The sequence below is a fragment of the Muntiacus reevesi genome, chromosome 18 (genome assembly GCF_963930625.1).
Source record: "Muntiacus reevesi chromosome 18, mMunRee1.1, whole genome shotgun sequence".
Classification (NCBI taxonomy): Eukaryota; Metazoa; Chordata; class Mammalia; order Artiodactyla; family Cervidae; genus Muntiacus; species Muntiacus reevesi.
The window spans coordinates 35,189,517-35,213,907 of record NC_089266.1 but is presented as its reverse complement, the minus strand read 5'-3'; the positions used below and the strand labels follow the sequence as shown (position 1 = coordinate 35,213,907).

The following is a 24,391-nucleotide window of genomic DNA, read 5'->3' as shown; positions in this document are numbered from 1 at the left end:
AATAGTCCAATTCCATTTTTTCCCCACCTGGATAATTAGTTATCCCAGCACTGTTTGTTGAGAAGTCCATCTTTCCCAACTAGGTTATAATGCTGACATAAATCAAGTTGCCGTGTATGAATGGGACTGTTTCTGGCTATTTTATTTCCTTTATCAGTTTGTCTTTCTCTGTTCCACACTAACATAATTACTACATTTTTATGATGAACATAGCCTATTATTTGAAAATAGATATTCATTTAAGTTGTCCTTAAGGGTGCTTTCACTTTTCTTCGACTTCTGGCCTTCCATATAAATATTAGATTCTGTTTGTGAAGTTCCATAAAGAAAACCCGTTGTGAATTTGTTGCTGTTGTTGCTCTGGGTCTTATATTGCTGTGCACAGGTTTTCTCTAATTGAGGTGAGCAGGAGCTACTCTCAAGTTGTGGTGTACAGGCTTCTCATTGCAGTGGCCTCTCCTGTTTCAGAACATGGGCTCTAGAGCTTTCGGGCTTCAGTAGTTGTGGCACTTGGGCTTAGTTACCCCTCAGCAAGTGGGATCTTCCCAAACCAGGGATCAAACCCATGTTCACTGCATTGGCAGACATATTCTTATCCATTGGATCACCAGGAAAGTCCAAACCTGTTGTGATTTTGACTGGCATTGTATTGCATTTACATGACTTTTTAAATCTTAAGCTAACTTTGTACATTTGAGATGTATCTAACCCAGTCATTTTTTATATTGCTGAATTCAATTTGTTAATATTTTGCAATTTTTACCTCTATGTTATTAAGAGAAATGCCTATAATTTTCTTTTCTTAAGCAATCCTTCTCTGATTTTGTCAAGGTTTTAACTGCCCAGTAGAGTTATTTGGGTAGGGTTTCTCTTTTTGTTGTTGTTGCTATTTTTGGAAACATCTTATCTAAGACTGGAATTATCTTTTCCTAGAATATTTTACACAACTCTCTAAAACTTCTAGGTCTGTTTGAGTGTGTATGTGATTTTTGTTGCTGTTGTTTTGTTTGCTTGTTTGTTTTGGTAGGAAGATTTTTAACTATATGATAAAATTCTTTAATAGTTTAAAATATATTTAGGTTTTCTATTCTTGAGGAAGATTTAGTTCTACTTTGGAAATTTGTCAACACTTCATCAAATTTACTATCATTTTGTATTTACAATATTGTTTTATTTATTAATTACCCTCAGCAGCAAAGGACACAAGAGCAGAGATGAGAGCGTAGACATTCCCTATGAATACCTAAAACCCAGCAGCATAGAGAACAGCATCAGTAAATTAGCCCCAATCTATTCTCTTTTCAAAGACCTCAGACCACCATGATAGTTACAAAAAGGAGAAGAAAAAATCCACAAAATATCAGGGAGCTGAATCAATGAATTAAAAATTTTAAGATAATACGTTAGGAATAAAGATGCAGTTGATAGGATCAGTAAAGTAAAAAACTGACTCCTTGAGAAGACCAACAAAACTGACAAACTTCTGCAAGACCGGTCAAGCAAAAAAGGATGGAAGTGTAAATAAACACTTCCAGCAATGAAAAGAATCATATTAACAGCCCTAAACCTGTTCTTATAACAATTGACATAAACAGAGATAAAGGACATGGAATATCAGTCTCTGATCCAGAGATAAAGATGATGAGGGGTTTGGGGGGGTGGGGAAGGAGAGGGGGGCCTTGCTAACAGAACAGGAATTTCTGGGACTCTCATTTAAAACTTTGATACACACTATTTACAACAGCTCAGTGGTAAAAGAATCTGCCTGCCAATACAGGAGATGCAGGAGACTGGTTCTATCCCTAAGCTGGGAAGATTCCCTGGAGTAGGAAATGGCAACCTACTTCAGTATCCCTGCCTGGAAAATTCCATGAACAGAGGAGTTTGGTGGGCTGCAGCTCATGGGGTCACAAAAGAGTCAGATACGACCAAGTGACTGGGCAGAGCACAGCACATTTACAATAGCCAAGACAAGGAAGCAACCCAAGTGCCCATTAACATATGGTTGGATTAAGAATTATCATATATATATATATATTTTTTTTTCTTCCCAATATACTCAGCCATAAAAAAAAGAATGGGGTTTCCCTGGCAGTCCAGTGGTTAAGAATCTGCTTTCCAATGCAGGGGATGTGGGTTTGATTCCTGGTCAGGGAAGTAAGATCCTACATGCCATGAAACAACTTAGCCCGTGAACTGCAACTACTGAGCTCAAATGCTTTGGAACTTGTATGCCACAACTAGAGAGTCCGTGTGCCACAACAAAACAATAACAACATAATACAGTGAATAAGGTAGAAACAGACACATACGGCCCATTAAAAATCACCCACTGCTGCCAACCTTTCAACAACTCAGTCACCATCTCACCCAGCAGGAGGTGGAGTTTGAGCTTAGAACTTGCCTTCTCAGAAGGACTGTAAAAGACAGTCTCAGAAATAAACTCTCAGAATTTTTTCACTGGTCATAAGCTTTTCTGGAGAAACTCTGTGAGGTAAAGATTGAAAGAACATGAAGACTGAGTTTCAGAAGAGGAGTGGATGAGGGAGGTTAAAAGACTGAGTCTGAGTTTATGAGTATGGGCATGACTAGGCTGGAGAGAAGAAAAATTGAGTTAGACTGTTCATCTAACAATGGACATTTATGTGAAGAAATTAAGCAGACAATTGGACCAGGATTACTGAGACCCAAATTAAACTATCAAGACTGCATATGGGTAGGCCAAGGACTCACTCCAGTCTTCAAATCATTCCACCATAATAAACAACAGCACAGAGAACTGTATTCAGTACCTATGATAAACCATAATGAAAAATTATGCTAAAAAATAATGTACATATATATATATATATACACATATAACTGAATCACTTTGCTGTACAATAGAAATTAACACAACACTGCAAATCAACTATACTTCCAAAACAAAAAAAGCCCATCGTAATCTGCCAGGAGAATCTGGTACAATCATTCTTCTTTTACTGACAAAATCTGCCCAGGCATCATTGGACATAAGAGGCTCTAAATCTTTGTTAATGTTGATTCCTGTATGAACTCCACACCCCCAATTCTCCCATCAATCATCTTTCTACCCTCCTTTTATACCAGGCTCGAAACACCTTGGGGAATCTTGGTTACATCCCTCTGATGTGACTTTGACCAGTTCTTACCTCTTACTCCATCTGTACTCATGGAGGGCGGGCGGCACTGTTGCACCAAATCCAGGTTGGCACTCACACTGGATTCTCCGTGAATGGTTTACACTGCAGTATGTGACATGGTGGCCACCTGTAAACAGTAAGAGAAAGGGTCAAGGGTTGTGATGCTAAGTGCCCTCTTGGAGCTGGAAGCTCTAGACTAGAGGTGACCATTTTGTCTCCGCTCTCCACAACAGCCAAGCAGCAGCTCCTGCTATTCCACTGCTGCCCCCTAGAGGGCTCTCTATTTAAACCGTGAACAATAAACTGAGGAATTAAAATGTGTGGTTCTAGAGTGTCTCATCTTCAGATCAGATGGGTTACATTTTTCACTATGTGGACTGGCTGAAATTGAAGCAACAATTCCGATTACTTAAAAAGAGGACCGCTGACACTTAACTGGATAGAATGTTACAGCATGAACACTAGACGTGGCAAAATGATGAAGTTCCAGCAGCAGGCTCTGTGAATTATCAGGGATTCCTAGAGCACTCGCTCTTTTCTATCCCTGCTACAGTTACTGTGGGTTGGTTTTTGTTTTTGCTTTTGTTTTAAGCCTATATTGTATAAGCAATGTTTCTTTTATTCCTTCCTAATATGGCTAATTTTTATTCTCTCACTTTGTGAAAAAAAAATTAAGCTCATTTGAGATTTGCTTATTTTATTGGTTTTATTTTTAAATGCTTTATGTGTATTCTTGCTTCTCCATCTCCTACATTCAATTCGCGTTATTTGCTTCCTCCTACTCTCTTCATGTTTAAAGCCCTCTACTAATCTAAGATTTTAATAACAGAGAAAACTAGGTGTGTAGGTACATGAAAACTCTCAATACAATCTTCATAATTTTCCTGTAACTCTAAAGCCAATCTTAAAGTTTATTTTAAAGATTAAAAGATTGGCAAGGGTATACAACAAACTATTTAAAACAGAAGTCATGATCTTAATAATAGACAAGGTAGAATATGAGCCAAGAAAGCAAGGTTATTTGAGAAAGCTAAAGGGTACAACTGGCAATGAAAATAAAACAATTATGAATATTGATTTACCAAATAACATAAAAGTAACCTTCATACAGCAGAAATTACAAGGTAAGCAAGGAAAAGGAAACAGAAGCTAATAAAAAGGAGGCTTTAGGGACTTTCCTGGTGGTCCAGTGGCTAGGACTCCATGTTCCCAGTGCAGGGGCTGGGGGCGCCGGGTTGGATCCCTGGTCAGGGAACAAGCTCGCGTATGCTGCAACTAAAAGATCCTGTATGCCGCAACTAAGACCCAGCAGTCAAATAAATAAATACATTTTTTTTTTTTTAAAGAGGCTTTCATTTACTTGTCCATCCAATCCAAAATGTTATAATTTTTTAAAAAGCTAAAAACAGAGTGGCCCTAAACAATATAATTAACATAGCAGACCTTACTAATATATATATCAAACATTGCATCCTGAAGTGGAGGACACTCCGTTTTTTCAAGTGTCCAATAGTATTTATGAAAATTCATCATATTTAAGACTTAAGGACTATTGCAACCCCCCACCTACATAAATAATGCACAAACTACCCTATAATCACATTGCAACAAATGAATTTAATAAGAAAATCAAAGAGTCCTCTCTATTTGGAAGTTTAAAGATAAAACTCTCTTTAATTACTGGATCAAAAGGGAACCATACCCCGAACTAAGGAATTAATGGAAATAATAATAAAAATAACATAAAGAATATATACCAGAATCTATGAAATGCAGTTCAAGTAGTACTCAGAGGAATACTTAATCACCTTAAATACATACTTCAAAACAAAATGCAGAAATCAGAATTCCTCTTTAAAAGTTAGAAAATAATAACAAAATAAACTAAAGGAATGCTGCAGAAAGGAATAAATGAAAAAACAAATTATAATAAATTCTAGAAAACAAAAAAAGCAGAACTACTATATAAATCTAAAATACTTTCTTTAAAAGTAAATAACTCATTAGCCCAAACAAAACTGAGGAAGTGAGAAAGTGCAAATACAAACAAGAACAAATAATGGAAGGAAATAAAGAGACAGAAGATATTTAAAATACACAGAAGGGGAAAAAGTGGAAGCAGTGACAGATTTTATTTTCCTGGGCTCCAAAACCACTGTGGACAGTGACTACAGCCAAGAAATAAAAAAAAGTTTGCTCCTTGGAAGGAAAGCTATGACAAAACTAGACAATGTATTAAAAAGCAACGACATCATTTTGCAAATAAAGGTCCATATAGTCAAAGCTATGGTTTCCCAGTAGTCATATATGGATATGAGAGTTGGACAATAATGGAAGAATTGATGCTTTCGAATTGTGGTGCTGATTCTTGAGAGTCCCTTGGACTGCAAGGAGATCAAACCAGTCAATCCTAAAGGAAATCAGCCCTGAATATTCATTGCAAGGACTGATGCGGAAGCTGGAGCTCCAACACTTTGGCCACCTGATTCAAATAGCTGACTCCTTGGAAAAGACCCTGATGCTGGGAAAGATTGAAGGCAAAAGAAGGGGATAGCAGAGGATGAGATAATTAGATAGCATCACTGACTCAATGGACAAGAATCTGAGCAAATTCCAGGAAACAGTGGAGGTCAGAGGAGTCTGGTGTGCTGCAGTCGATGGGGTCACAAAGAGTTATGACAACGTGAGTTAGCGACTTAGCAATAACAACAAAATACCATAACTGACTTTGCTCAACATCATGCAAATAAATTTGAATTGACTTATAACTGTTTAGTAAAATAGATTGTTTTCAGTCTAGAACTTTTCATGTATACTGTTTTGGTTTTCAGTGAGTATAAATTTCCTCCCCGTGAATTCTAAATGGTTCTTTTATATGTGCTGGTTAGCAGGGAGCTAGAGTGTTGTGGAGAAAGACAGGCAAGTTTTCAGCCTGTGTGGTCAGGCAGCCAGGAAAGGCAGGGATGCACAGAGTCCAGATTTCTAGGGGAATAATGTTGTAGGGGGCATTTAACCTTGAAACACCAGCATGCAACTCCTAATCTGAGCCAATACCTTCAAAGAAAGGATAAAGTGGTCTTATGTTGGAGCACTCCCTGACTATTCCAGAAGCCAAAGCAAACACTCTCTGGAAGAAAGCGTCTTCCACATACTAAGATCAAGCAATGCCTAGGAAATCCCTTGGACGGAGGAGCCTGGCAGCTGCAGTCGACTCATGGACTCACAAAGAGTCAGACATCACTGAGCATGCAGGCAATCAATGAAATCAATGGATTCACAAAGATTATCAAATATATAAGGAAGCCAGCCACTATGAGTAAAAATCAGAAGTAGCAAGAAAAAAAAAACAAACAGATTCCAAGGGGATAAAACTATTAGAAGCAACAAATACAGGGCTTCCCTGGTGGCTCAGGTGTAAGGAGTCTCCTGCTAAAGCAGGAGACATGGGTTTCGTCCCTGGTTTGGAAAGATCCCACATGCCTCAGAGCAACTGAACCTGTGCATCAGAACTACTCTGAGTCTGTGCTCTGGAACCTGGGAGCTGCAACGGCTGAGCCCACAAGCCGCAGCTGCTGAAGGCTGCATGCCCTAGAGCCTGTGCTCCACAATAGAAGAAGCCTGTGCATCGCAGCTGAGCATGGCCCCCGCTCACCACAACTAGAGAAAAGCCTGCGTGCAGCAATGAAGATCCAGCACATCAAATAAATAAATAAATAAAAATTTTAAAGTGACAAATTCAGAATATAAAACACAGATACACACAAGAAATGTTAAAGAGTAAAAAGAGTTGATTTACAAATGAAAGCATATAAAAAGATGATCAAGATTGGATAGATCAGGAAAAAATATATTCTAGAAATAGGAAAAAACAGGATTGTTGAAATTGAAGTCTTAAAGGATGACTTAAAAAGCAGATTTGGGACAGTTGAAGAAAGGATTAGAGAATTAGAAGATTTGTCAAAAGGATATATCCAGAATATGAGAAAAATAGATACGGAAATGAAAAATATAAAAGAAAGATTTAGAGACATGGAGGATAAAATGAGAAGGTATACCATAGAAATAACTGGAGTTTTGAAAGGAAAGTATGGTCATAAGAGACAACAGAAATATTTTAACCAATATTGGTTAACAGTATTCTAGAACAAATGAAGCATTTAAACTCACAGATCAGTGTATCCCAAAGAGAAAAAAATGAACATAAATTCATAACCAGAAACATTAGAGTAAAATTTCAGAATACAACAAATGAAAAGGTCCTGAAGGACTTCCCTGGTGGTCCAGTGGTTAAGACTCGGAGCTCCCAATGTAGGGGGCCTGGGTTCAATTCCTGGTCTGGAAACTAGGTACCACATGCCGCAACTAAGACATGATGCAGCCAAATAAATAAATACTAAAAAAAAGAAAAGAAAAGGCCCTGAAAACAGCTGTAAAAAATGAAAGATCATCACCAAGAGCAAGAGTTAGCATGACAACAGAAGTCTCAGTAGCAACAGTGGAAGCCAGGAAACAATGGGATTGGGGATTTATCACATTGAAAGAACGCACAGGTGGACCAAGAAATGTGAACATGCCAAAACTTAAATGTGTTTTCAAACTAAAAAATAATAATAAAGAGGAAATTTATGTCTAAAATTATACTTGAAAACAACTTCTGGAGTCTTCCCTAGTGGTCCAGTGACTACGATTCTGTGCTCCCAGTGCAGAGGGTTGGGGTTTGATCCCTGGTCAGGGAACTAGATCCCACATGTTTGTATACCACAACTAAAAAAAGACCCTGCATGCCACAATGAATATTGAAGATCCCACATGCTGCAACTAAGACCCGGTGCAGCCAAATAAATAAAGATAAATATTAAAAAAAAGAAAAGAAACAATAGAGGCCAAAATAAAGTAGAATCATATTTCTTTAAGGGATGAGAGAGGGGAAAAAAAAAAACTGTTAACTCAGAATTCTATATCTGGACTGGAAAAAAAAAAACTGGAGGATGATGATGAAATGAAGACATTCTCAAATGAAGAAAAACTAAGAGAATCCATTGCCAACAGAGCTGCTCCAAAAGAATTGCTAAAAGAAGTTATTCAGACAGAAGGGAAATGATATGAGCAGGAAACTTGGGTAACTGGGAATAAAGAGCAACAAAAATTTTAAATATCCTCTCCTAGTGAATTATGCAACATGTTTGATGGTTGATCGCAAGTATTATAGCATCACTAGGGCTTCCTAGGTGGCAGGGTGGCAAAACACCCACCTGCCAAAGCAGGAGACACGGGCTAGATCCTGGGTTGGGAAGATCCTCTGGAGGAGGAAATGGCAACCACTCCAGTGTTCTTGCCTGGAGAATCCCATGGAGAAAGGAGCCTGGCGGGCCACAGTCTGTGGGGTTGCAGAGTCAGACACCACTAAGTGACTGAGCGCACACACACACATTATAACGTTATAATGGGTTTTAATCTATGTAGATGTGAAATAATAGGCTGACCTCCGATTCCATCTGCTTCTCTGAAAGCAGCTGCTTCTCCCTCTGCTCAGCATGCCTTTTCTCGGCCATGTGGCTTCTAGTTTTTTGTAACTTCTGTTTCCTATGGTCATCTTGGCTTCTCTCCATCTTTGATGCTATGGCTACTGCCTGATTTGCCTCTGTGGTTTCCATACCATTGCTGCCACCACAGCCACACACACTCACTTACTCACATCATAGCGAGAGACTGGCCCTGTTCCTTCTGGATTGGTCAGTAGCTCCACTCAAGTGTAACTCTTAGGGTCCTAGACAGCTTATGATTTGCCTGTGGCTGAAAAGCAGTTTCATTTTGTGTAAAGTAAGAACACCCAGAGCCTCCCCTCAGCACAGGCTGTGGACGGGGACTATTTCCTTCCAAGGGGATGGCAGGCATGATGGCTGCCAGGTGGAGTACAGCCGCGCTGAACTGTTAGTCTGAGAACCATGTCATGCACTTTCACCCTTCTAGGCCTTTATATGGTCTATTCTTTCTTCCTGGAAAGTCTTTTCCTCTTCTCGGCCCAGAAAACTTTAAAACCCAGCATAAGTCACTCCATTCTCTCATGAGTCCTCCTTGCCCATTACATCCATTCTATTCAAGCATTTAATATGCTATTTGACCCTGTCTATGCATTTGTCTCCCCAAGCTTTTGGGATTCAGGAGATACTTGTTGCTATTTTCATTACCATGTTCATTCATACATTCAGTTAGTCATTCAACAAACACTAATTAAATGTCCACTGTGTATCAGTCACTGTACCAGATATTGGGATGCAAATGTGAACAAGGCAGACAGAATCTCTCTCCCCTTGGAGATTAGTGTGTGTTGCACTGTGTGGCACATAGTAAAGGCTCAATAACTTATTTTGAATTGAATTGCACTTGCTTATAGTTCCTCTACCAAAGAACTTTTGGCAGGTAACTTTTGACCTTTCTCAGACATCAAAGCCTTACACATGCAAAGCAGTGCACAGTAAAGTGGGCCATGGGTACCCACCTACAATTTCAAGAGGTTCTTCAAACTTTTTTTTTAATCTTCTCTATTAGTGTTTATTTATTTGGCTGTGTCGGGTCTTAGTTGCAGCAAGCAGGCTCTTCCTTGCAGCGCAAGGGCTTCTCTAGCTGTGTTGCATGGGCTCTAAAGCACTCAGGCTTAGTTGCCTTGCAATATGCGGGATTCTAGATCCCCGACCAGTGATCGAACCTGCATCCCCTGCACTGGAAGGTGTCTTCTTAACCACTGGACCACCAGGGAAGTCCTGGTGCTTCAAAGTTGACTTAATCAAAAACCAACATGATCACATTTCCCAATCTTTCCTTACATGTCCCACATCTCTGTAAATGACACCATCATACACCTACTTGCCCCAGTCAAGAACCAGGGAGTCATACTGGATCAATCTCTTTTGCCATCTCTCCCTCTTCTCTGCCCTCTCTCTCTCTCCTTTCTCTCTCCCTACCATCACCAATGGAACAACAATCTTGACAATTCCACTTTCTTAGCATCTCTTTCACCCTCCCCCATCTCTATTCCTGCTAACCCTGCCCCGTTTCTGGTCCTTATCATCTCTCACCAGCACTCCAAAGAACTTTTCTCATGGGGTCTCCTGTTTCCTTTGCAACCACATCACTTATGTCTTCCTGGCCCCAACCTCATGGATTTCCCTGAAATTTCATCAGCATCCTGGAACTCTTGCTGCCTATTTGCCCAAAATGCCTACCTTCTCCCCAATTCTCCTCCATCTCTGCCAACCTGGCAGATGCCTACTCAAATTTCAAGACTCGGTTCAACTTGCTCCCCAATAAATCTCTTCTGTCTCCCCAACATAAACTGATCCCTCCCTGCCTTGTGCTCCACATCCTATACAGAATTCATTCTTCACAGTAGTACACAGTTGCATTTATTTTTTTTTTATCATTTTGTTTCCCCCACCAGGCTAGGAACTCCTTGAGGGCACAGATTTCATATTCTAAAGCCTTGTGTATAATAAGGGCTTCCCAGGCAGCTCAGTGGTAAGACTCTGCCTGTCAATGCAAGGAGATGCAGGAAATGTGGGTTCTGTCCCTGGGTGGGGGAGGGGTGGAGGAGGAACTGTCAACCCACTCCAGTATTCTTGCTTGGAGGATCCCATGGACAGAGGAGCCTACTGGGCTCTGGTTCATAGGGTCACAAAAAGTCAACAGGACTGAGCACGCATGCATATAATAGGTGCTCAGTAAACACTTTGTGAATGAATCCAGTAAACAAACAAAATACTTTCCTATCTTTACCCTTCTTTTTCTGTGAAACAAGCAACCAGTCCTGGGGAACTTCCCTGGTGATCCAGTGGTTGATAAGAATCTGCCTGTCAATTCAGGACATGGGTCTGATCCCTGGTCCAGGAAGCTCTCACAGGCCACAGAGCAACTAAACAGAGCACTGCAACTAGTGAGCCTGCTCATCACAACTAGAAAGTAGCCCCTGTTTGCCTTCAACTACAGAAAGCCTGCGTGCAGCCATGAAGACCCAATGCAGATAAAAATAAATAATAAATGATATTTAAACATTACTAGCAATGTAAAGAGGCAAGAAAGTATTACCAATAATCAGAAGAAAATAGAGTCAATGGAAACAGACCAGATATGACAGAGGTGATGGAGTCAGAAGACAAGGGCTATAAAGCAACTACTATAAGTATTACAATAAGATAATAGAGAATTAAAAATACAAAATAATCAAATGGTAGATCGAGAGAAGATAAATATAACTACAATAAACATTTCACAAGACACATGGACTCAGATTTAATAACACACTCTTCTGTGCATAATAGGATAATAGAGTGATCATAGTCTCAAACATCGCTAGTGGGGATGTAAATGGATATCATCCTTGTGAAGGGCAATTTCTTGGTAACACCTAACAAGATCACAGGCTTCCCTGGTGGCTCAGATGGTAAAACATCTGTCTGCAATGTGGGAGACCCAAGTTCAATCCCTGGGTCAGGAAGATCCCCAGGAAAAGGAAACGGCAACCTACTCCAGTACTCTTGCCTGGAAAATTCCATGGATGGAGGAGCCTGGTGGGCTACAGTCCATGGGTTGCAAAGAGTCAGACACGACTGAGTGACTTCACTTCTTCAACAAGATCACAAGTGTATCTACCCTTTGAGCCAGCAGTAATGTTTCTGAGAATTCATTATTCAAATCTACTTGCACACAGGCAAAATAATGTGAGGGGAAGTTAATCATCTCCTTGTTCGCTTTAGCAAAAGATTGGGGGAAAAAATCTAAATGTCCATCATTAGATGACTGGTTAAGTACATCATAGTAAATTTATTCAAAGGAATATTCTACAGTTGTAAAAAGAATGAGGAAGTACTCTGTTCTGATATAGAAAGATTTCCAAAATACAAATTTAAAACCCAAAATTAAGAACAGTGCATTTAGTATGCTATCTTTACATGCATTCACTTTGCTGGCTTGTTCATGATAAACTCTAAATCATATGACAAATGAATACCATGGTCTCCAGGAAAGATGTGTGTAGGAACTAGAAAGACACGTGCTGGCCAGCGGACCAGGTTCAAGGCATTTGTTGCCATCGGGGATTACAATAGACATGTCGGTCTGGGTGTCAAGTGCTCCAAGGAAGTAGCCACTACCATCCGTGGGGCCATCATCCTGGCCAAGCTGTCCGTTGTCCCCGTGCGAAGAGGCTACTGGGGGAACAAGATCGGCAAGCCCCACACGGTTCCTTGCAAGGTGACTGGCCGCTGCGGCTCCATGCTGGTGCGCCTCATCCCTGCCCCAGAGGCACTGGCATCGTTTCCGCCCGAAAACAAGAAGAAGGTTTTCATTCTCTACCTTTCTATTTATTCTAAAAATTGAAGTGAAACTAAAGCAATTATAAGTGCTTGGAGACAGTAAGTATTAGTACTATCTTATAGGAAATGATTTGTCTTTAGGGGTCCAGAAACATAAAAATATCCATGACCTTTTCCCCATTAATTATTCTCCTGGAAATTTACTCTCCGGAAGGAATTCAATAGGGACTTCCTTGGTGGTCCAGTAGTTATGAATCTGCCTTCCAATCAATGCAGGGGATGGGGGTTCGATCCCTGGTGGAGGAACTAAGATCCCACATGACACACGGCCAAAAAAAAAGAAAGAAAGTTGAATTCATAGGAACAAAGAATAGAATGGTATTTGCTAGGGGCTGGGGGATATATATATATATATCTCTAATGTATAACATAGTGACTATGGTTGATAATGCTGCATTGTATAATTGAAATTTATTAAGAGAATAGAACTTTAGTGTTTGCACCAAAATAAATTTGTTGTTGTTGAGCTGCTCAGTTGTGTCTGACTCTTTGTGACCCTATGGACTGCAGCACACCACGCTCCTCTGTCCTCCACTATCCATGGAGTTTGCTCAAATTCATGTCCATCGAGTTGGTGATGCTATCTAACCATCTCATCCTCTGCCATTCCCTTCTCCTTTTCCCAAATAAATAAATAAATGGTAAATATGTGAGATTATGGATGCGTTAACTCAATTGTGGGAATCACTTCACAACATACATGCATAATCAAATCATTATAGTGTACACTTTAAATCTATTAACATTAAAATTTTATTTATCAACTATATTTCAATAAAGCTGGAAAAAAATATTTGGGAGCCAAAGTACTCGTGTCCGACTCTTTGTGACCCCATGGACTGTAGCCTATCAGGCTCCTCGGTCCATGGGATTTTCCAGGCAAGAGTACTGGAGTGGGTTGCCATTTCCTTCTCCAGGGGATCTTTCCGACCCAGGGATCGAACCCGGGTCTCGCACATTGTAGGCAGAGGCATCTACTGTCTGAGCCACCAGGGAAGAGCCCTTATGGGGGTTAGCCACGTCCATATCCTCTGATATAGCTTACTGTACATGTGTACCATTCTCTTATTTGCTTACTAAATATGGCATGCTAGATTTTTTCTTCATGTCAAAAACAATTCACGTCCATTGCAGAAAATGTAGGTAATGTGGATAAACAAAAGAGAAGAAAAAATAATATGAAAATCACCCAAAATTCTACCACCCAACAATGTTACCTTTTTATACACTTCCTTTCCACGTAACCAGGGAGGAGACCTACAGTGCATACTCCTCCAACTAAAAGAATTTCCCCTCTTACAGCCCCTGCTGCTAATGCTGCCTTAGTTTATACCACATAACTCCATCCTACAGGCCACCAGGATTAGACACCCTCCCTGTATTAGTCAGGGTTTAGTCAGGAAAGCAGACACCACCCTGGGTTTTTCAAACCAAATAAAGGAAATTGGTTCCACAGGAAATGGAAAAGCTGAGAAGCCAAACACAGGATGGTGAGGAGACTGAAGGTTAGCAACTGGCCAGAAACAACTGCTGCTCTAGGCAGAACAGACGGCAGGAGAAGGAGGTTTTATCAGAGCACAGAGTTTGGGGCCATCAGAAGGAGTCAGAACCAAGGGGGTGGGGCGCGGGGGACTTCCAGGGAGCTGGAATCACAGAGGCAGGGTCTGTTTGTGGGGGAGAGGAGACTTCTTGGGAGAGAAGTAGCCACAGTCAAGGACCTCACAAGAAGAGAGAAAGAGGGGAAACTTCCAGCCTTTTCCCTCCTCCTGTTCTCCAGCCATCTGTCTTCCCTTGGCCAAACTTACCTAGAAGGCTCTGGGCTAAAGAGCCTGAGTAGTGATGGGGAAGGGGACAAGGGAAGGGGGTACCTATGTAGTATTTTTTTTTAGTTAATTAATTAACTTTGGCTTCACCGAGTCTTAGTTGCAGCTTGCAAGATCTTCCATCTTCCTTGTGGCATGTGGAATCTTTAGTTTCAGCATGTGAACTCTTAATTCCCACACCAGGGATTGAACCCAGACCTCTGCATTGGGGCCCGGACCACCAGGAAAATCCTACCCATGTAGTATTCTTACCAAAAAGGTTTAAGCTGAATCTAATCAAGAAGAAATAATCGGGCAAATCAAATTGAAAGAAATTGTGCAAAACAGCTGTCCTAGACTCTCCAGAAAGTCAATGTCACAAAAGATGAAAAATAGCCAGAGAACTTGTCTAAATTAAAAGACATTGGGGAGACATGAAAACTAATTTCTGTGTGCGCTCATTATTTGAATACTGGATCAAAAAAAACCATATGTAAATTGTGGAAATACGAATCTGAGTAGCAGATTAGATTACAGTTGTATATAATTGCTGAACTTCTTGAGTGTGACTGTTTGACTGTGGTTATACAGGAGAATGCCCTCAATCTCAGGAGATATACACCAAAGTATTTGATATCTTCAACTGACTGCATACATATATACATGGAAAAAGAAAGTGTGATCAAGTACGTGTAGCAAATGATAAAATCAGTGACTCTAAGGAAAGGGTCTATTGACTTTCAATGTACTGTATGTGCGATTATTCCAAAAGCTGAACGTTTTCAAACTAAAACCTTGAGGAAAAAATCAGGCTTTGGCCAGTGGAATAAGGTGAAAAAAATGAACTGAACCAATCAGTTCTTAGGAATTTGAACCTAAAAGCATAAAAAGAAACTGTTAGCTCCAAGGGAGGTGGGTGCACTGCAGAAGTGGCTGGCTGGTGGGATGGCAGATGAAGAAGAGAATCCCACCTTTGAGGAAGAAAATGAAGAAATTGGAGGAGGTGCAGAAGGTGGACAGAGTAAAAGAAAGAGAGTTTTTTCTAAAGAATTAAGGTGTATGATGTATGGGTTTGGAGATGACCAGAATCTTTATACTGAATCAGTAGATATTGAAGACCTTGTCATAGAGCTCATCACCAAAATGACTCGTAAGGCAAAGTCAATTGGAGGAAGTCATGGTCGGGTACAAGTCAAAGATATCATCTTCTTGATTCGAAAGGAGCCAAGAAAGTTTGCTAGAGTTAAAGACTTGCTTACTATGAATGACGATTTAAAACATGCTAGAAAAGCATTTGATGAAGCAAACTATGGATCTTGACACCTATTGTACCTTCTGAAGCTTCATTATCTTCTGGGGAAACCATACTTAGTAACGATATTTTCCACAGTAAGGTCCTGATACCTAACCATGTGAATGAAAAATGGAGAACCACAAAGTGTTTAGGCTTTATTTTCACATCTTCAATTTTAGAGTGATATATGAGCCTTTAATTGCCTGCCATTATATTACCATACTTGAATTACTTATTGGATTTTAATGACCACATGTAAGTAAAAGTATCTTTGGATTGCAAACCATTCAGTTTCTTCTGACTCTTGACCATGTCAATGGTAAATTAATGTTTATATATGCCATTAATTATATTGGGCCATTGTAGGTTGTACTGTAGCTGTTTAATATGTGAAATCTAAATGGAACCTTTGACTTTGATAGCTAAGATGTGTTTCATGTATTTCTAAAGTTTTTAGACTGCAGTAGTATAAGTTGTTAAAAGATAGTGAACTGGTTTGTGTTTCTTTTAAGAAGACAAAGATATTAGAAAATATAGCCTTTTGTAGGAGCGTTTATTTGTCTTAAGATAATTTGTTTTAATACTCTTTAGATAACAAGAGTGATTTAATTTTAATTTTTTATTTTTTGAGAAACTAAAAATTCCCTATGAACGTTTCTGTGTTGGAAGACTTACTGGATTAAACATCTTTGGGGTTTATAATATACTATTCATCAGGTTTTTAAAAAATTCATTTCCCCAGGTCAGATTAAAACTTCTGAAAGTGCTTTCAGTAGCAGGAATGGCATTGCTGAAAAAGTTGATGGCAGGTAAGCATTTGGGGTAGTGTTTTACTAAAATATTTGTTAGTATTTATTTATTGTGAAAATGTGTACTTGACTAAAATCATGTGTGGCTATGGAAACTACTTTTGTAGTTCAGGATATACAAATTTTGTGTGTATTTAGCTTATTGTATTATTCCTGCATTTAGCTTAAAGTAAGGATTAAAATTGCATTTAAAGGGATCACTGGATACTACTCTTTGTGAAACTGAATGTTTTGTGTGCTACTTATAAACATTATCTATGAATCAGAACTTAGGAAGATTTCACTTTCTTTTCTTTTTTTTTTTTTAAATATGGAATGCTTCACGAATTTGCATGTCATCCGTGCGCAGGGGCCATGCTAATCTTCTCTGTATCGTTCCAATTTTTTAGTATATGTGCTGCCGAAGCGAGCACAAGATTTCACTATCTTAAGCTATCAATATAAGGAATAAAGTATGAAAAATTAAAAAGATTACTAAAAAAAAAAGACAGAAAGAAACTGCTAATTAGCAATAAAGTTGTAGGTGACAGAAAAACATGGTTGGAGTTAAGTGAAAGAAAATGAAAGTTGCTCAGTCACGTTTGACTCTTTGTGACTCATGGACTATATAGCCCACCAGGCTTCTCTGTCCATGGGATTCTCCAGGCAAGAATACTGGAGTGGATAGCCATGCCCTTTTCCAGGGGATATTCCTGATCCAGGGCCATCTGAGTCACCTGGGAAGTCCAGCGCAACAACAAACTAGGGAATTCCCCGACAGTCCAGTGGTTAAGACTCCATGCTACTGCGGCAGGGCAGCAGGTTGGATCCCTGGTTGGAGAAGTAAGATCCCGTATGCTGCAAGGGCAAAAACAAAACAAAAAACAAAAACAAAATAAAAAGTCCCAACAAACTAAAATCATATGCAAATCAAAATTATGTGGTGGGAGAAACGCTACATAGCACTGTTCGAAAAACAGCAGCCAAGTATTCTTCCCATCTCCATAAGCACATGTCACTTCTCCCATCAGGAGGTAAAGTCTATTTCTCCTTTCTGATATGAACTTGCTTTGACCAAAGAAATGCAGCAGAAGTGACACAGTGCCAGCTCTGGACCTAGAGCTGAAGGTGCTTGACTGCTTTATTCCTCTTGGAGCCTTGAGTCACCATGTAAAGAAGCCCTGCTGGAGAGACTGGTCCAGCCAGCTCCCAGCTATTATAGACACCTTAGCTGAGAAGACACACTTGTCAGTGAAGCCAGCATCAGCCTCCAGCCCCAGTCAAGCTGACCCAGCCACCACCTGACAAAGCAAGGATGAGCTGTCCCTGCCAAACCCTTCCTAAATCACTGTATCATGAGCCAATAAATAAATGGCTATTGTTGTTTTAAGTTAAAGAATTTGGGGGAGGTTTACTATGTAGCCAATAGGGAACAGAGCAGACAGTCAGGGACACAGAGATGCCTGTAAGGAGAGTGAAAAACTTCCTGAGTTTTATCACTCCAGGTCATGCCACAGGTAGACTCAAAAAAACCCCCACTTCTTTCTTGAGTTAAATTAAGCAGGGGTGGGGAGGGATGGATTGGGAGTTTGGGATTAGCAGACGCAAGCTATTATATAGAGAATGGTCCTAAAGTGTAGCACAGGGAACTATATGTGATAAACTGTAATGGAAAAGAACATGAAAAATCTATGTATATATATATATATATATAACTGAATCAATTTGCTGTACAACAGAAATTAACACAACAATATAAATCAACTATACTTCAGTAAATGTTTTTAAAAAATGAATAAATTAAGCAGGTCTCTGTCCCCTGTAACAGAAAGAGCCAGACACAAATGTCCCCTATCTTTTCTCTTTGCAGATAGATGTTTTCATTTTTCAAAGGGTCTGATGAATATCTCTTAGTTGTGCTTGTCCCCATTCATTTCCTTATTTATAAACAGCACCTGATTTTTTTCAATGGTTTGTTGTGAAATGCATCATCAAATAAAAGGGGGGATAAAATCATTCATGCAACCTAAGTATAATTATAGTGTAAACGACCATCCACTAAGTTTGAGATATAAAACAAAGCCAATCTTTCCAAAGTCTGTTTACTCCTCAATTGCAGTCTCTTCTCTACCTCCCAGCACTAAACACTGTGATGACTTCTGCATTGATCATTTTTTCTCTTCATTTTTCCACCTTTATATTCATCCCTAAACATGACTTAGTTCTGAAAATTTGAGTAGCAAGAACCAGTGAAGGAGGGTAAGGAAAGGGCGATGCTTCAACTGTTGAAGGAGATGAACTAAACTGTCTCTGGGTCATTGTCTGGGCTTCAGCTTCCCTGAGCATTTACAAGAGACTTTTATGGGAAAATCACTGAGTAAGACGATGAGTAACACCAGGCATCAGGCTCAGCACCGTTGAGACATGAGGCAGTGTCGCACCATGGGCCAGGTTTTAGGTGTTCGACCAGGACACAGTCAGAAGGAAAGGCTGTTCTGTATCTTCCGTTCACCAGGACTTGCCCTCCAACTCTTCCAACAGGTCAAAGCAGAGCATTTCTAGACACTATCCACAGCAGGTCAGGCAGCAGGGCATGCAAGAGTGATCAGTGGGTTGATGAAGTTCAGAGAAAAATTTGGGTCAGACTCTCTGGGCATTTTGTCCTTGATTCAAAAGTCTGTATGAGAGTGGGGGTGGGGGTGGGGGTAGGGGCAATAGCGGTGGTGGCCCTCCACCATTTTGTCTCTCTCTGGGGCTGTACCACTTCAGTCTGATTTGTTTCCTTCTGCATCTAGCACACAGCTGTCATCCTCAGATTGCCCATCATCCTCAGATTCCTTTCACCTTTCTCCTGTGTCAGATTCCTATTTATGGTATTCCATGCTGAAGGAGGAAATGGCAAACTACTCTAGTATATTTGCCTGGAGAATCCCATGGACATAGGAGCCTTGGTGGGCTATAATCCACAGGGTCACACAGAGTTGGACACGACTGAGTGACTGAGCATGCATGCACGCCTTCCTCTTGGTTTATTCTCTTGTTCAAAAAGCACAGCCTCCAGTAGCTTCTTCAGAAAGGATGCATGGGAGGGAAATGCATCCTTGAAATCTTGCCTATCTGAAAATGTCTTTATTTATCCTCAAATTTGACTGATAATTTAGTTAAGTGGAGAATTCTAGGTTGGAAATCATTCTGCTTCTATATTTTTTAAAAATGTGCTTTTTTATTTTTTTTGCTGAGCTGAGTCTTCATTGTGGTGAATGGGTTTTCTCTAGTTGCAGCATGTGGGCTCAGTAGCCCCTCAGCATGTGGGATCCTAGTTCCCCAACCAGGGATTGAACCCAAGTTCCCTGTACTGGAGGGTGGATTCTTAACTCCTGGACCACCAGGGAAGTCCCTGCTTCAGTATTTTGAATGCATTGCTCTGCTGCTTCCAGTGTTATTCACTGAAGTATGAAAAGCCAAATCTAATTCCTGATCTCCATCTCTTTTTTCTTTCTCAAAGATTTTTAAATCTCTTTGACCCTGTGTCCTGAAATTTCATGATGATGTGTCTGTCTGGGTGGGACTCTTTTCATCCTTTTTTCTGGGCATTCGAATGACCCTTCAGTCTGGAAACTCATGTCCTTGGTAAATTTTTCTGTACTGTTTTATTGATGGCTCAGACAGTAAAGAATCTGCCTGCAATGTGGGAGACCTGGGTTTGATCCCTGGGTTAGGAAGATCCCCTGGAGAAGGGAAAGGCTACCCAGTCCAGTATTCTGGCCTGGAGAATCCCATGGACTATTTGAGTGGGAAAGAGTCGGGCACGACTGAGCGACTTTCACTTTCATCGATGACTACCTCCTTTAAATGTTCTCTGTTCTCTCTGTCTAGAGCTCCTATTATTCAGATATTGAACCTCCCAAGCTTATATTCTAATATTCTCATCTGTACTCTCCTATCCATCTCTTCATCTTCTTCAGGATTTTTTCAAGTTTATCTTATAACTCTTCTATTACATTTTTCAGGTCTACTATCCTGCCTTAATTTTTAAGGCTCTTTTTTTATTCTCTTAATATTTATAATTATGGAATCCTGTTCTTACAACAGACCTCCCAGGTGGTTCAGTGGTAAAGAATCTGCCTGCCAATTCAGGAGACACAGGAGACTCGGGTTTGATCCCTGGGTCAGGAAGATCTCCTGGAGAAGGAAATGGCAATCCACTCCAGTATTCTTGCCAGGAAAATTCCATGGACAGAGGAGCCTGGTGGGCTACAGTCCATGGGGCCACACAGAGTTGGACACGACTGAGTGAGCATGCATATGTGTTCTTACAACATGAATTTGATATATTCTCTTATCTTTAGGAATTTATTACTGAGAGATTTTTAAAGTATTTATACCCCTGTACCCTGTGTGGTTGTTTTGCTGTTTGTTTTTTTTTTAAACTCTTACCTTCAATGTCAGAAGCAGCACCTGATTCTTTTGCAGGGAACTTGCTTCCACCCACATTTTCAACCCATACAAGTGGACTTATCATTTGCTAATTCTTTTGTCCTGAATAATATACTTAACTTGCTTGGGCTTTAGTTTCTTCATCACTTAAATGACGATGATGATAGAATCTATTTTATTGGGGTTGTCGAGGATTAAGTAAAATAATACAGAGGACACTGATTAAGTGCCTTTTCAAGCTTGGGAAGTCTAAATTGTCCAAGGTTACACATCTAATCATAGAAAACTCAGACCTACATTTATGATTTGACACATAATTAGTACTCCATAAATTTTACTATTATGTAATAACAGTTTAGAAGAAAGGAGCACACGATCCAAGCCTGGCCAAAGAGATTCAGCACTGGGATTGTTACTGGAATGATTTGAAAGGAAAGACTCTTCTCTTATTAGGTTATTAAATTTATAAAACACCATCCCAGAGCTCCTACTAGCCTCCTGTGATGGTTAATGTTTTATGTAAAATTGACTAGGCACTGGATGCCCAGGTTGAACCTTATTTCTGGGTGGTCCGTGAAGGTGTTTCCAGAAGAGACTAGCATTTGAATGAGAAGAGACTAGCATCTTCTGAGTAAAGCAGAAGGCCTTCCCCAATGTGGGTGGCCTTATCCAATCCACTGAGGGCTGACTAGAACAAAAAGGTGTGAAGAGGTTGCACTCTGCCTGACTATTTAATTTGCCCTCAAGCACTCCTAGTCCCCAAGCCTTCAAACTCAGACTAGAACCTATGCCATCAGCTCCCCAGCTCTCCAGCCTTTGATGCACCATCAGCTCTCTTTGGTTCCCAGACTTGAGTTTACAGACGTCAGATTATGGGACTTCTCAGCCTCCATAATCACATGGGCCAGCACCTTATAATAAATCTCTTTCTAGTATTCGTATTCACATATAATTTATAACAATATATAATTTAAGATTCCCTAATTTATACAGATAAAAATCTGGGGACCATGTAGGAATGGATAATAAGATGATAGTGGAAGGAACATAAAGTTGATCAGGCCAAATTTATTGCTATGGGCTCACTAAGCAGAGATTCTGCATTTAATCTGCAGCTTGGGGAGTTAGAAAGGGCTCTGACAGTTAGGTTGATTGGCTGAAACATAGGCCAAAATGCAGCGGCGGGGGTGCGCAGTGAGTGAATTGGAAATGCTGAACCCGCCTTGGTTGAATGTGGAGGAAAGGATTCAAAGGATTAGGGAGATGGGAATGTTACAAGGAATCTGTCATTTATGGCTTACCCACCTGGGAGGGTCTGGAAGACAGCACCACCTCAACTGTGAGAAGTAAACTTGTGAGGGGAGAGCCTCCTCAGAGCCTGGAGGAGCTCTGAAATTGCTCTTCGCTATAGGCCAAACCTCCCGGTGAGAACTGCAGCCAATGAACTGGGAAATCTAAAGGCTATGGGAATAGGAGACCCAGGTTCCATCCCTGGATCAGGAAGATTCCCTCAAGAAGGAAATGGCAACCCACTTCAGTATTCTTGCCTGGGAAATCCCATGGACAGAGGAGCCTGGCGGGTTACAATCCAGGGGGTCACATAAGAGTCAGACATGACTTAGTGAATAAACGACAACAACAAAAGGCGACAGGAGTAACTGAATTCCAGGATGGCGAAGGCCAAGTGGTAGCACGCAACTGCCCAAGGACAAGATGGGCTTGATTACCATAACGGATAGCAGAGTCAAAGTAGTAATCAGAAGTATTAATCAGACTCTTGCTGACCTAGTTGGATGGTTGATGATGGTGTTCCAGAAGTGAAACAGATAGGAAGCCTATTGAACTTGATCTGTATAAGCAAAAGAATTCCAGGTCAAGTGAACAAAATGTAACTAGAATAATGGTTCGACAGTCAGTTCCCAGATTTGAGCCAGTTTACAGACCCAGAACCCCTTGAATGAAGGGGAGGCCAGTCCCCTTGAGGAAGGACCCTGGTATGCTAACCCAAATTTATGCTGTTGATCTTTCTCCCAGCCTTCCCCTAAGGGGACCAATAGCTATTACCAGAGTAACTGTGCATTGGTGGAAAGGAAACAGTCAGACCTTTCAAGACTTTTGGGCATTGGCTCTGAACTGAAATTAATTCCAGGAGACCCAAAATGTCATTATGAACCCACCAGTCAGAGGAGAGCCTAATGTAAGACAGGAGATCAATGGAGTTTTAACTCAGGTCTGTCTAATAGAGGTTCAGAGGCCCTTGAATCCATCTTGTAGTTATTTCCTCGGTTCCAAAATGCTTAATTGTAATTAATATGTTCAGAAGCTAGCAGAATCCCCTCACTGTTCCCTGAACTGTGAAATGCTAGCTAGTATGGTAGAAAAGGCCACGTGGAAGCCCCCAAAGCTGCCTCTACGTAGGAAGGTAGTAAGCCAGAAGCAATACTGCATTCCTGGAGGCATCACAGAGATCAGTGCCACCATCAAGGATGTCAAGGATAAAGGGGTGTTGATTCCCACCACACCACCATTCAACCTGCCTTTCTGGTCTATGCAGAAGACAGGTGGGTCCTAGAGAATAACAGTCATAAGCTTAACCAGGTGATAACTCTGATAGCAACTACTGTACCAGAGGTGGTTTCTTTGAGCAAAGTAACACATCTCTTGGCACCTCACCTGCAGCTACTCATCTGGCAAATGCCTTTTTCTTTGCCTCATCAAGCAGTCTGCTTTCGGTGGCACTGCCAATAATAGACCTTTACTGTCCTACCTCAGGGATATTTTACCTCTCTAGCCTGATGTCATAATTTAGTTCACAGGAATCTTGATCACCTTTCCCTGGGGCTTCCCTGATGACTCAGACATAAAGAATCTGCCAGCAATGTGGGAGACCCAGGTTCAATCCCTGGGTTGGAAAAATCCCCTGGAGAAAGGAATTTTATCCCTTTATGGCAACTCACTCCAGTATTCTTGCCTGGTATCCCATGGACAGAAGAGCCTGGCAAGCTACAGTCCATGGGGTTGCAAAGAGCTGGACATGACTGAGCGACTAACACTTCACACACTTCCTTTCCACAAGCTATCACTCTGGTGCCCTACACTGACATATTCTAATCAGACTAGTGACTAGAGCACTAGTGAGCAAGAAGTAGCAACTACTCTACACTTGGTAAGACTCTTGCCCACCAGAAGGTAGGAAATAAACTCAACAAAAATTCAGTGAGTAGAAGGTAGTTATCAATACCAGCCACATGGCTAGTCAGAGAAATGAGGATTGTTAACTCATAGAGGTTTCCTTCTTATTTTGTTATGATTGTGTGTAAGTTATCTTTTCTTTCCTCTCTTATTTCCTTAGCATGCAACATAAGATGTACTGACTTGAGATCATAGTACTTAAGTATTGTTTATTCTACATCATACTGTTTAAGATAGAGGATAACAAGGAGAGTAAACATCACTCAGGGGCTTTACCTCCTCTTCTGAGGAAGGGGCTAGTGCATTTTCAGTTGTATTGTGTCCGGTGGTTGGTGGAATTAAACCTTTG

General features: G+C 40.5%; 1 long non-coding RNA gene, 1 other non-coding gene and 1 pseudogene across 2 annotated transcripts in view; 1 reads left to right on the top strand and 2 right to left on the bottom strand.

Annotated features, from left to right (window-relative positions):
• The window catches only part of LOC136148955 (uncharacterized), a 101,464-nt gene that overhangs the window by 38,247 nt on the left and 38,826 nt on the right, over positions 1-24,391 (bottom strand). Inside the window, exon 3 of the long non-coding RNA XR_010659612.1 lies at positions 3,171-3,288. This is a non-coding gene — a long non-coding RNA (uncharacterized lncRNA). The remainder of the gene's footprint in view (positions 1-3,170; positions 3,289-24,391) is intronic.
• LOC136148945 (transcription initiation factor TFIID subunit 13 pseudogene) lies at positions 15,277-15,651 on the top strand (annotated as a pseudogene).
• Positions 16,739-16,847, bottom strand: LOC136150376 (U6 spliceosomal RNA). Its single transcript, XR_010659810.1, has one exon. It is a non-coding gene; the product is annotated as a U6 spliceosomal RNA (small nuclear RNA).